General features: G+C 47.6%; 1 protein-coding gene across 2 annotated transcripts in view; it reads right to left on the bottom strand.

Moving 5' to 3' along the window:
* The window catches only part of CTBP2 (C-terminal binding protein 2), a 161,671-nt gene that overhangs the window by 106,745 nt on the left and 42,876 nt on the right, over positions 1–12,050 (bottom strand). For both annotated transcript variants that reach the window (XM_064269199.1, XM_064269200.1), the window contains exon 2: positions 3,499–3,602. The gene's annotated coding sequence lies outside the window, so the exon portion shown is untranslated. The remainder of the gene's footprint in view (positions 1–3,498; positions 3,603–12,050) is intronic.

The following is a 12,050-nucleotide window of genomic DNA, read 5'->3' as shown; positions in this document are numbered from 1 at the left end:
CAGGTTCCTCCACCGCACCTCGAACGTTGGTCATCGGGCCTCAGGGTTTAGGTGTTTGTTCCTAAAATAAGGCAATCCTTCCTATTCTGTTTATTGGGAAAGAAAAAGGTTTGTCTTGCCAGAAACAGGGCAGGGGTTCCAGACCATTAAAGCCACACTTCTCCTGGGCAGCCAGCTAGTGGATCCTAGGATGGCTGTGGCAGACTCAGGCAAGGCCTCTCCCACCACCAAGCAGATCTAGCTACAGCGCCCATCCACTCAGGTCCTCTCTCCCTGAGGCTTTGTCAGGAAGGTCAATACTCTGCATCCTTATTGTAATCTGCCACAATAACGTAGTACGTGCATTTCTCTGGGCACACAATTGACACATACACTGTTGTGTCTCTGCAAAACCACAGCACGGCTACGATGCCATCATTTCACATAATAAAACTAAGCGCTCTGACTTGCACATCCACTTATTTGTAGACATTGAACAAAGAAGCACTTAGTTTTTTCCTGACACCTGTTAAAATTACAAGATAATTGGGCGCTGCTGCAAATATTAACGTGTAATAACGAAACGCTACAAGAAAAACAATGATCCTGCTGAGCTGACGGAGAACTAACTGGTTCCTGGAGAAGTCAGCAAACCATATGGCAAGAAGAGTTTTCATTTTAACAAGCAGCCATAGACAGAACAGAGAGTAAAAGCAGGAACGAAATGCAACCGATCTAAATTTAGTATGTCGTTATTCATCATCAATGACAAAACAAGCTTCTTTTTGGGAAAGGAAGTTGAAACATTTGATTTGAAATTAAAAACAAACAAAACACCAAGGCTAGTACAACAGAAATATAATGCTTTTAAATTAGGACGTGCTCAGGGTATAAAAGTGCTAAGAGGACAAAAATGACGTACAAATGGTTCTGGTGCTCACGGGTTTGCCACTCAGTGAACTACGGAGTTTTCTGTGGAGCTGCACGTTCTTTGTCTATTTCTATGGAGCTGCACGCCTGAGATCTTAGTCTAGACCAGAGTTCTCAGCAGGTGAGCTACCTGGTTGATATCAACCCTTGGTCCTGATTTTGGCTACAATTCAAAATGCCCTCTCTTGTGTTAATAGGTATTGACCAAAGGTAGAGCTGAGTGGGTGGTGCCACACAGAGTGGGGTATGACTTAAACCATGAGCTACAGGGAGAAGAGCAAGAGCAGCCAGATGACCCGTGGGACATGAGAGAACCCCGCCTGTGTGGTTGTGGGCGAAGGTTAACTGAGGCAGGGTGACCCCGTGCTGGGAGTAACCAGGCCAAGAGGCCAAAGTCAATGTGGGTGTGGTTGTAGACTCTGTGAGACACTGTCAGTGTGGAAAGGAGCCTCTTCAGCTCTTCCAAGCTGTCAAAAACTCTTACTCAAAATTACACCTAAAACACAGCAGAGCTGGGCCCGCTCAGCACTCAGGAAACGCTTATCGTCAGGAGCTGTGCTGCAATTCCATTCTGACGCTGGATGTGTTTGTGGAACGACAGCACGCCTCTGTGACCAAGATCACTGCTAAACAGGGTCCTGGAGGTGTTCCAAGTTCTAGGGCGAGTCGAATGAAAAAGCCATTATTCAACAACATCTGATGTTTGTAAATGTCCATTTCATCCTTATACACTGCATTCTGAGAGGAACAGTTTCCCAGCCCCACAGTGAATGTCCATAAAATGTGCTGTGCATCCCTCTACAGTTCTGGCAATCCAGCTAACATGCTCCTCTGACCTGCAGGAGAGGCACCAACACCCTTGCTGGTAAAGGAGCTCTGAAGTCCTGAACACAGGACTGGCTGGACACCCACAGGGACTGGCAGATTCCATGACCACCGCCCACTGGAAATATCCCCAGACGCAGCAGCCAACACTGGGACGAACACCCACAAACTCTGGGCCCACGATAACATGTGCAGAGACCTGCCTTATAATCCAGGGCAGATTTCAGCAGAGTCCAAAAACAGTGTTTCTTTTAGGAAAACGGGTGAGACAGAATTTTGAGACACAAACTGAACATGTATGGCTGAGGTAGCCACCACGGCTCACTAATACACACACACCTGTGCCTCCTCACGCTTCATCCAAAGGTAGTTCAACATTCTCATAATCACTCAAAGATCACTGAGGAGCCACTCCGAGGGGTCAGCCTACATGCGGCCTCTCACCAGGCACGCCCACTCATAAAATCTGGGAAGTTTCTGGACTTCTACATAAAATTAAATTTAAAAGGCGGGGGGGGGGGGTGCCTCAGGGACCATCCAGCCCACTGCTTCACTCACAAACAAGAAGGCCACGAAGACTTGGCAGACGAGAGGTCTCCGCAGGCCTAGGTCCCTGTAGTCACATCCCTGGCCCACAACCCGCTCTGCTAGTTTGGATCAGGGCGTGATTCAGCTCGGCCCCCAGCCAACTCTACAACTAGACCAGGGGACGGGACCACCAGTTTCCACCGAGGACCACTGGACTCCCCATCTCTAACTCCACCCAGCTCCTCGGGAAGCGAGGCCTGATGCCCCAATGGTGAAGGTGGTCTTCCTCCAAACCAGCCAGTCCCCTTGCGGCCCTGTCCTCAATTCACACTTCAGGAAACCAGCCTAGGAATCTGACGGAGAGATCACTGAGAAAATCTGCTCATGTACTTTTTCTTTCTTTTAAATGACAATGTTAGCTGAAGAAGGGGGGAAAAATTCTAAGTAGGATAAAAATCAATCTCCTCAGGAAAGCTGCCATTTTGAGACTTTTTGGGTAAGACCTAGCTTTTGTCAAAAAATGGATAAAGGCAGGCTGAAACTAAATTTTGGACACCAAACCCTTGCTGTAGGTAAAGGACTGACACATTGCGGTTTTCTAAACCACACTCCCAATACATGCACACAGAATGGAAAACTCACCTCCGTGTAGGACACATTGCCAATAACCCCAGGACGAACCATTTATATGTGGCAGGGAAAGTTTCCCGTTTTTTAAAAATATCTTTAAGAAACCCTAGGAGTTGGTAACTCTAAACATCTAAGCTGATCAAGATGTGTCAGAATCAGCAAGCTGCTTCCCTTCCAAAGACTTCCGTCTAAATCTACTTGAACTTGGAAATAATCCGGTTCTGGCGTGGCATATGACTGTGTTTCTATTTCATTTTTATTCTTTTTAATTAGTATGTTGAAAAGTCACAACACTACTTTCCATTCTGACTTGGGTTTCCTAGTAGTATAATTTCCGTTGACTTATCTCTATAGCGGCAGCGGCAAAAATCACTTTACAGCAAGCTATATTGCTTCAGAGTTAATTACATGTATTTTGCTTTTGATAAATGAAAATACCAGATGCAATTAATTGAAAGACAATCAATATGATCCTGCTATTAGACATCCCAATGAAACATCGAGAAGCTGCCGGCGATCCACAGCCATCAACTAATTGAAAACACATTTCCAAAGGGGATTTTAGAAAACTGAACTTTTACCTGGAGATATTTTACAATAACTCACCAATATAAATCTGTCCACAAACCCTACAGTTCACACGATGGGCTGTCCGTCTTCTTGAGGGAATGCAGCTTCATTGGTTCAAAACCATTTAAGGTGATGAAACCCTGAAAGGAAAATGAATTGGGTCAGTGAGGCTGCAGTAGTGATTTTTTGTTGTTTACATCTAGCCATCCTTTAATTGCATTTTTCCAATGCTTTCGATTCTGAGCTACCAGAGGTTATTAAATGGTTTCATTAAAAATACTATTTGTCTTGCTTTAGTCACACAGCAGATCAAATTGAACAGAAGAGCACAAGAACAAATGAACTCTTTCCATCTATTTTGACACAAAGCCAAGTGTGCAAAACCAGAAGGTGATATTGTGTCATCACTGGGAAAATGTCATTTGGCTTTCTTTACATCCCCCAGTAGGAAGCCAAGGGACCAAACGATCAATACCTGCAAGCAAAAAGTCTTACCAACTGTTTGGAGGAATACGGAATTATAAAGTACGATTCGCCAGCCTTTGGTTTATAAGTGCTATTATTAGCACAAATGCCGACAACTGTTAATCTACTACTGGAGCTCTGATTAACGGTTGCAGATGTCCATTCATAGAAGGCGTTTTAACTTACTGCTGAAATTGATTACTCAGTTAAGAATTCAATCCTAATGTTCAATAAACTGCACTTTCTTGGCAGATGCAGTATGAAACAAGGCGATGGAGCCGGCAGCAGACACATCCATTTTACTACACACGAGACAAGGCAGAAATGGATGGCGCCACCGCGGTATCCGGACCACTTCCTACACAGAGCCGCACGAGGCGCAGGCAGGGAGCGACCCTTTCTTCTAGAGAAAAGGCCAACACCTGGACAGTACCCAGGTCCGGGCACCTTTTCTATGGTTCTTCCAAGGAGAACAGCCAGAACTGCAATCCTGAAGTTGCTATGCAACTGGAGGGTCCGTGTTTTAAGGTAGTCTTTCCTGAGTCCCATGAGAACGAGATGGGTACGCATCAGACGTGAACTGCTGCTGCCGCCCCGACCTTTTCCAACCCCTTCTTAGCATCAGGATTAAAACAGTTGATTAACAGAAAAAAGGCACAGAATTATTGTAAACAACTTCCCAGTCACACCGTTCAAATCTTCAGGAAACCATCTGCTCCTAAAACGATGGGGCTAATCTCTTGGGATCTGATCCTGTGACATCTTCCTGCCCCGTTCCGGTGCAAGCCACAGAGGAGCCTCCCAGGGTCTCCCACTCCCCACTCAAAGCAAAACCCTTCCTTCTCCTGGCTCTTCTCTCTGCTGCGGGTTCACCAAGCAGAGGATCCGAGTACTCTAACAAGCACCAGCTCCTACTTGAAAACTGCCTTGAAGGCAGAAACGATTCTGAAGAACTCAGGAAAAAGGTGGCCTCTGCAGTCAAGGTTATCATGTACCCAAGGTCAACAAGGTCAAGAAGTAATTCATTCCCAACTGTACACACACATCATTTTACAACCCAAATCTCCCAGTCCAGGGGCCGGGGGAGGGGACACGCAGACATCCCAATTTGCGGGGCACTAGCAGGGGTAGGTAGATTGAGTCTCTCAGTGGTCCCAATCCTCTAGTGACACAATGCAAACACAGTTTCAAGTTAACTGACCATCTACTATAGCCAAGAAACCATCCTCCTGAGGTGGTGGAGGCTTGTCTGCAAACTCCTACCCACCCTTCAAAACCCATCTCATGAGTATCTTCTGTAATGCTCTGCTGGCTCTGGCTGCCAGTCTGCTATGTGCCCAACCATCTCCAAGTCTCTAAATGGTTTAAGAACCTCGATCACATATCTAGAACACAGTAGGAAACCAAGTTACTTAATTAACTGTGCGTGTAACACAATGTATATGCCTTGTCCGGTGTTACTTATCCTACTGACTAGACTGTGGGCTTCCTACTTGCTTCCATTTCCAGTGCTTAGCACAGGAGACAGTCAAACGGTTACAGATACAGAAACATGTAAAAAGAATTTCCAAAAAACATCAGGAAATGATATGTACCAACTTTAAGGAGTGGTCCGTTTTGGAAAGGAAGAAGGAGAAAAAGAATGGGGGCAGGAAAGTACTGCAGTATCTGTAGTATTATTCTTTGTCAAAAAAAGGTCGGAAGACAAAAACAGTTAACATCTACCTGACCTTAATGGTGCGTGTAGATTGTAACATCCTCTGCTCTATCTTTGAAAAACATCTCAGTTACAAGAATTGATCAGCGAGGGCACGGAGAACTCGGCCCGTGTAGAAGGCTTCACAGAGGAGGTGACGGTTCATCGAATTGCAAGTGGGAAGTTCAGGAGCATCTGCAGCCGCACAAGTGAGCAGCAACAGCTTATTCGGTGGATTAAGAACGCCGAGAGACTTGGAAGACTGTCAGAGCCTTTACAGCAAGTGCCCATTGTTACTGGAAGGTCAAAAGAAGTACTTAAAAAGACTAGAGCTGCAGAAAAGCTAAAACTCAGAAATACTTGTTTCAGCAGATACTCGATGACAGACCAACACAGAGCAGTGCCCTGTAGGTTCGCCAGGGGAAACTGTCTTGGCGGGGTTTCTCTAAGAACTTCCAGGAGTATACAACGAGACACAGAGATGACTGAGCTGGTTAAAATCACTGCTGCTACCACACCAACAACCGCAGAGCCCAGGCGGCTGCTTGACGGAAAACCTGCACCTCGGCAGGCAGTGCCGGCCGGCACGCTCCCAGTCCAGCATCGGCTCAGCTGCCTCTGGCCAGAGGAGGTCCTCTAGGTCTGCAGAGCCCACCTGGGAGATCTACGGAGCATCACTTGGCAAATGCGTTCTGCCTACTGTTGATGACAGGGAGTGTACACATGGAAGCACACGCACACACTCAGACATAAACACACATCACGGGAAAGGCCGAGCAGTGCCCAGAGCCCCACGGAGTCCCAGCCAGCCTGGTCTGCTGGTCACTGGGCTTTCTACATGTTTTTAGCTGCCGTCAAGTTGGCCCCCAACTCACGGTGACCCCACGTACAGCAGCACAAAATGCTGCCTCGTCCTGTGCCATCCTCGTGATGGTTGTGGATCAGACTGTTGAGGTTCACAGGGTTTTCACTGACTGAATTTCAGAAGCAGATCACCAGGCCAGGCCCTTCTTCCTAGTCTTAGTCTGGAAACTCCACTGAAACCTGTTCAGCATCACAGCAACACACAAGCCTCCACCGACAAGATGGGTGGTGGCCGTTCACTAAGTACATTGGTTGGGAATCGAACTTGGATCCCCCATCCTGGAAGGTGAGAATTCTGCCACTAAACCACCACTGCCCTAGACAGGCTTAAGAACGATCTAGAATTCTGCACTGCTGCCCCAAGTCCAGTGAGGAGCATGTTGGCAAAGCAACAATGGGGTGTCCACAGCAGTTAACCCTAACCAAGTGCCATACCCGTCCCCACACTGACACCCTCCACCCTGTCAGAAAGTCCCACCTGCGGCTATTACCTGAGCCCCCAGCTTCCTCAGACACACCCTTTACAACCTTGACTGGGTGTGTGATCAACTGTGACATCAAACTCTTGGGTTCTTTCAGCAGATAGTTACTGAGTGCCTACTAAGTACCAAGGAGTACGCTAAGTCCTGGGGACACAGGAGCAAAGGGGACTCTGGTCCCTGTCACTGGAACTCAGCAGAGGCCACTAGACTCTGGGTCCAAACCCCAGCCCACTGCTGCCCAGATCACAGGAGACTGGTGGGCACGACCCTACTCCAAACCACAGTGGCAACACGTCTCTCCAGCAAGCCTCACCACAGAGCCAGGCAAAACGACACCCGCCAGCGCTGGGCACCGGACGGCAGAGGAAGAAGGAGCCTGCTTGAGGAGTGCTGGAAGGGGAGGCTGGAGAGGGGATGGGAGAGTGGGAGGGACAGGCAGCTTCTCCACAAGGTGGGACACGTGTGATCCCCCTCTAGCCAGGACCTCAGGCCACTATAGTGACAAGGTAACAAGGACAAGTGGCTCTGGTTTGGTGCATCCAACATGCACATGCACGCACACATGCGTGCACGCGCACACACACGTACACCTGCCCAGCCTTTAATTATTAACCAGCCCAGAACGGCCTGGCCTGTCAGGCAGGAAGCGGTGTGTCCTCCACAGCACAAACCAATAAAACCACAATGTCCGCTAAAGAACAAATATGCTTCTCACATCGGAGCCAACTGGACATTAACACAGGACACCTGAAAACTGTCACCTTGACGTAGCCACCTGCCCAGGACTCAAATGCCTTATAAGTGAACCATGTTAATTAGCGCCGAAACAATTATCCTTTACTGGGGGGAGGAAAAAAAAACCCCACCTGAAAGCTAATTCTTCCCACGTGCCTAAACAGCACCCCTCATCCTTCCTGTTTGCACCCAGACCCTTCAGATCAAAGCAACACCTCGTTACAAACCCCCACGTCCCAGAGTTCTGACATCAGTTTAAAAAAGAAAAACTGCCCTCAAGGTAGAAAGTTTACATACACAGGCTCTGTCAAGAGAATGTTTATGGAAATTTTGTAATATTAAATATGTTCCGCTGGTTTAAGGTTGTAGGAATGTAAAAAGACCCAAGAGCCAAGATTTTGGAATGCCTGTCTTCAAATATAAGGGGAGCGAGTGGAAAACTAGAGAAGACTTGGAACCTGGCCACTTTTTAAAGGAAAATAAAATAGGATCGCTTCCCAGTATTGTCTCAAATGCAGTCAATTAATCGTCCATTCGTTGGTTCTGTCTTTCAGCCTTTTACTTTTGGACACTACAGGCTAGGGGACTGAGCAACTACACTTGGCATCACCAGCCAGGCTTCCAACCACTTGAGAAATGCCCTGTCCCCAGGGGTCCCCACTGGAGAAATCAGCAGGGCAAGCGGGTACCAGATTGGAGGACTTGCCAACTAGAAACACTAACATGAAGAGTAAATTGATGAGCGGGTGCTGCTGCTGCTGTTCAGGGCTGGCGCAGGCCACATTTGAAAGAAGGAAAAAAGTGGATCCGTGAGCAGCCACCCACACAACCACGTCATCTTGGGAAGCCAGGCTGCTTTCCCACACCCTAAACTGCCCAGCTGGCTGCGGATGGGAAGCAGCTGGGCCGAGCAAGCTAACCCGGGGGCTTGCGGGAGCCTAGCTGTGTCTCTGAGTGGGGCACGAAGACCTGCATTAAGCTCAAGCAACAGACAGACCTGCTAACTCTGAAAAGACAGGGAGCTGAGCCCTCCGGCCAGGACCCCTAATGTCAGCTCTGCTCAAAGGGAAGCCTAACCCTGCAGGCCAAGTTTCAGGCAATGGAAAGACCATTGTAAGATCCACACCGCAACTCTGAGAGACGCTTGCATGTCATCTCTGGACTCTTGTGGCTCCAACTATAACTGGACAAGAATGCAACTGGCTGAGGTGGATGCACGTTTGTGAGAGGGTCCAGAACTGGCCAAAAGTGGTAGAAGCAACCAAAACCAAACCCAGTACCATCGAGCTGATTCTGACTCATAGCGACCCTACAGGACAGAGCAGAACTGCCCCATAGGGTTTCCAAGGAGCGCCTGGCGGATTTGAACTGCCGACCCTTTGGTTAGCAGCCGTAGCACTTACCCACTACGCCACTAGGGTTTCTGGTGGAAGCAAAAGAGGAGCTAATTCAAGGGTCCAGCTAGTGGCCACTGCTAGTGGCTTAGGGTATCAGGGAAGTCCGCTCTCTGGTCCCTGGTTTTCTCCCGTGTAGGATAAAAAAAAGTCAAAAGATGGGGTTTCCAGCACCCTACCAGCCACTTCTTTCTGGGTGAGGCACCCCAATTGGCCCTCAGTTTAGCAAGGAGCATAAAGGTCAGACAGTTAGCAGAGGGGCTGTTCTCCTGATACTCAGGGCATGAACCTGTAAGTACAGGGAGATAAAATCCTTAAAGGTTTAATGCTTGTTGTGGATTGAATTGTGCCTCCCCTCTCCCTAAAGAAAAACCTGTGTTGAATTTTTGGCCTTTGTACTGTGGATGTGAACGTGTTTGTAGAAAGGTTTTCTCAGGTTATGTTAAATGAGGACATACCATTGAAAGGTAGATCCTAAACCTCATCACTTCTGAGTTTTAAAACGACCAGAATAGACAGAGATATACACACGGGGGGAAGGCAGACGCCATGTGAGGGTCACCAAGTAACCAAGAAATGTCCCAGACTACCGACGAGGAAGGAATCAGCAAGGAAGCAGACCGCGACTTGGACTTTCAGCCTCCAGAACTGTGAGAAAATGTCTGTTCTTTAAAGCCACCCACGTATGGTATCAGGTAGCTAAGACAGGCTCTTGAAAAGTCAAGGAGACAAACACTTCCACACTGCAGCGGGAACCTGAACTGGCACATTTTCTTCTGGAAATTATGACTTTATGCCCCAGCCCCAAATGCTACTCTTAGAGAATAATTAGGGGGTGGTCAAGGATTACACAGAATAACAATCTAAGATGCCAAAAAGCAAGAAAGATAACTGGGCAACTACCTATCCTGGTGCCCTAGAGAGATATACTGGTACCGTATGTTATACCCATATATCATGTATCACGATACCTATACATTTCTGCCATACATGGGGCTGCTATGAGTCAGAACTGACTCAACGGCACCTAACAACATACATGTCAAATGGGAGCCCTGGTGACACAGTGGTTAAGAGCTCGGCTGCTACCCAAAAGGTTGGCAGTTCAAATCCACCAGCTGCTCCATGGGAGAAAGACGTGGCCGTATGCTTCTGCAAAAATTTAGTCTTGGAGAACCTAGGGGGGCAGTTCTACTCTGTCCTATAGGATAGCTGTAAGTTGGAATCGACTCGACAGCAGTGGGTTTATATATGTCATGTAGGGTCTCACTGTGAGTTGGAATCAACTCGATGATATACAACAACATGGGTGGCATACACAGTTAAGTGCTTAACTACTAGCCGAAAGGTTGGAGGTTGGAAACCACCCAGAAGCACCTCAGGAGAGAGGCCTGGCGATCTGCTTCTGAAAGGCTGTGCCTGAAAACTGCAGTTCTCTGCACACATGGAGTTGCCACAAGTGAGAACCATCAACTTCATGGCAACTAACAACACGCACCCTGATATGTATTTACTAGTAAGTTTTCCAAGGTATTTAACAACACAAGAAAATGCTTATAGGCTAAGTGGAAAACAAATACAACACACAGAATAATCCAGATCACCTTATATATATTTGCTTTTAAAATATTCTTGAAATAATGAATTTCATGTTTGGTACAAATATATATGCATAACACACAGAAAGACATCCAAAATGTTAGAAGACATTTCTCCACACTAAAAATAAAGGTGGGAGCCCTGGTGATGCACTGGTTAAGCACTCAGCTGCAGACCTAAAGGTCAACAGTTTGAACCCATCCAGCAGTTCCACGGGAGAAAGACCTGGCCAGCTGCTCTGCTTACAGCCAAGAAAACCCTACAGGACAGCTCTACTCCATCATGTGGGGTTGCTGAGTCAAGAATCGACTCGGGAGTACCTAACACAACAGGATTAAAGGTGACTTTTAAAATATGCCTTTCGGATCATAAAAATCATTTATGGATTATTCATTTTCTTCATACTTTCTGTATTTTTCCATTTCCCACGAAGATCATGTTCTCCTACAGACTGAACCACACACACTGAGGATGCTGTGCGCTCATGTCAGGCAGGACTGGGAGAAGCTGGGGGTTCAGGGCCAAGACGCTGCCACTGGGCCGTTGCCGTGGTTTCTGGCCACAACGGCACTGCTAAACAGTCCCCTAAATACTAGCTGCACTAACAAGGTGGGTTTTGAAGAAAGGAAGGGATCCCGTATCCAATGAGGAAGTCTGTTCTAACATCCCCACCAACCTCGGACAAGCCCGGGGGAAGGCACCATCGAAGCTGAATCCCCTGTCTCCAGGGCCTGCTGGAGGCCAGGTCAGGCCAGCCCAGCCATGCCCTGCTACGCAGAGCAGCCCTCCTAGCTCGGGGCCACAGATCAGACTACAGAAGAATAAGCAGGAAGGAGCACACAGTGAGGAATATAGCTTGAGAATCAAATGGCCATATCTACCACCCTGAAAAATTCCCTACCAGATGAGATACCAACACTAACATCAGCGGGCTACACACAGGCACCCACCAGGGACGAGAAGCTGCAGTGTTAAGCCTGGAACGGGCCCCCTCAGACCCCACTCTCTTTCCACAGTGACCTCACACTACCCGCCCCCCACCCCCGGCCTACATGAAGGGAAACTCACGGGTCCACAACCTATTTCCCCTGGGAGAAACAAATCTCATATAAGAATCAGGGACCCTGAAACTACTACCCTGAGATAACCTTTAAACCTTAAACCAAAAATATCCCCCTAAGTCTTCTTAAAACCAAACAATAGTTTAGCTTGACTAGTAGAGAAAGTCTGCCTTGAGCATTATGCTCTTTTATAAAAGAGCTATCTACTGGGATCAAACTGACAACAGCAACTGGAAAGGTTAGACAGGAACCTTAGGGGACAGTGAGTTTATGTAAATGGAGGAGGAACAAC

This window comes from Loxodonta africana, chromosome 16 (assembly GCF_030014295.1).
Source record: "Loxodonta africana isolate mLoxAfr1 chromosome 16, mLoxAfr1.hap2, whole genome shotgun sequence".
NCBI lineage: Eukaryota > Metazoa > Chordata > Mammalia > Proboscidea > Elephantidae > Loxodonta > Loxodonta africana.
Note: the sequence above shows the minus strand (reverse complement) of the source record. Positions and strands in the feature narration are given on the sequence as shown.